Source organism: Nannospalax galili, unplaced genomic scaffold (assembly GCF_000622305.1).
Source record: "Nannospalax galili isolate Female #2095 unplaced genomic scaffold, S.galili_v1.0 scaffold389, whole genome shotgun sequence".
In the NCBI taxonomy this organism is placed as follows: domain Eukaryota; kingdom Metazoa; phylum Chordata; class Mammalia; order Rodentia; family Spalacidae; genus Nannospalax; species Nannospalax galili.
The window spans coordinates 15,523-17,052 of NW_008360310.1; the positions used below are offsets into that span (position 1 = coordinate 15,523).

The 1,530-nt window shown below is 45.8% G+C and overlaps 1 pseudogene across 1 annotated transcript; it reads left to right on the forward strand.

Annotated features, from left to right (window-relative positions):
- Positions 1-581: 581 nt before the first annotated feature.
- LOC103726955 lies at positions 582-1,517 on the forward strand (annotated as a pseudogene). The gene has a single exon (XR_001872224.2). The product of XR_001872224.2 is annotated as a palmitoyl-protein thioesterase 1 pseudogene (transcript).
- The last annotated feature ends 13 nt before the right edge of the window (positions 1,518-1,530 follow it).

The following is a 1,530-nucleotide window of genomic DNA, read 5'->3' on the forward strand; positions in this document are numbered from 1 at the left end:
CAGAAGACCCGGATTCAAATCCCAGCACCCACATGGCAGCTAACAACCGTCTGTAACTCCAGTTCCAGGAGATCCGACAGCCTCTTCTGTGCTCCGCAGGAACTTCATGACATGGGTGCACTTACCTACATGCAGACAATACACGCATACACATACAATAAAAATAATAAATAAAATATTAAAAAACAACAATGAGGAAACCTGTCTCATTTGGTGGCACATTACATAAGCGTGCAGTCAGATTAACAGCAAAGCAAACTTCATCTGGCATTTCTTGTTCTAAGCTACCAGATACAAGACATAATTAGAGTCAGATTTGATGTTACCATGTCCTTCGTGAGTTTTCAGAGGGAGCTCATTCCCATTAATTTACACATATGTTAAGAGATACTTCATCCCTAGATCCAGTATCCATGTCCTGAGCAGTCAAACACTCAGAGAGAGGACACGACTTTAAGGTAGTAGAACCTACAGTCTGAAGTGTTCTGTGGATTGTGAACCAATAAGAAGCCTATGGAAGGCTTCCATAGACTTCCTGAATGAGAAGTGATGATCTTTGGTGACTCCTGGCTGTCTCTCTTCTCAGCTGGTGTTGCGCGGCCAGGGTGCTGGGGCATCCGGACTCACCACCGCCACCGGTGATCTAGCATGGGATAGGGGACAGTTGTAATCCCATGAGCATGGGTGCCATTAAGAAGATGGTGGAGAAGCAACTACCTGGAATTTACGTCTTATCTTTAGAGATTGGGAAGAACATGATGGAGGATGTGGCGAACAGCTTCTTCTTAAATGTCAATTCCCAAGTAAGGGTAGTGTGTGAAATTCTTGCTAAGGGTCCTAAGCTGCAGCAAGGCTACAATGCTATAGGATTCTCCCAGGGAGGCCAGTTTCTGAGGGCAGTGGCTCAGAGATGCCCGACGCCTTCCATGATGAATCTGATTTCAGTTGGGGGACAACAGCAAGGTGTCTTTGGACTCCCTCGATGCCCAGGAGAGAGCTCTCATATCTGTGACTTCATCAGGAAAATGCTCAGTACTGGCACTTACTCCAAAGTTGTTCAAGAATGCCTGGTGCAAGCAGAATACTGGCATGACCCCATAAAGGAGGATGTGTACCGCAACCACAGTGTCTTCTTGGCAGACATAAACCAAGAGAGAAGTGAGTGTCAATGAATCCTACAAGAAAAACCTGATGGCCCTCAAGAAGTTTGGGATGGTGAAATTCCTCAACGATTCCATTGTGGACCCTGTAGTGTCTGAGTGGTTTGGATTTTATAGAAGCGGCCAGGCCAAAAAACTATTCCCCTCCAGGTGACCACTCTATACACAGAGGACCGCCTGGGACTAAAGGAAATGGACAAAGCAGGGAAGCTAGTGTTTTTGGCTACAGAAGGGGACCATCTTCAGCTGAATGAAGAATGGTTTTATGCCCATATCATACCCTTTCTTAAGTGAAGCCCTTGTAGTTTCTAAGTGCTCAGGAGACCCTAGATCTTCAAACTATATGGACAGTTCACAGCCAATCCTGAAC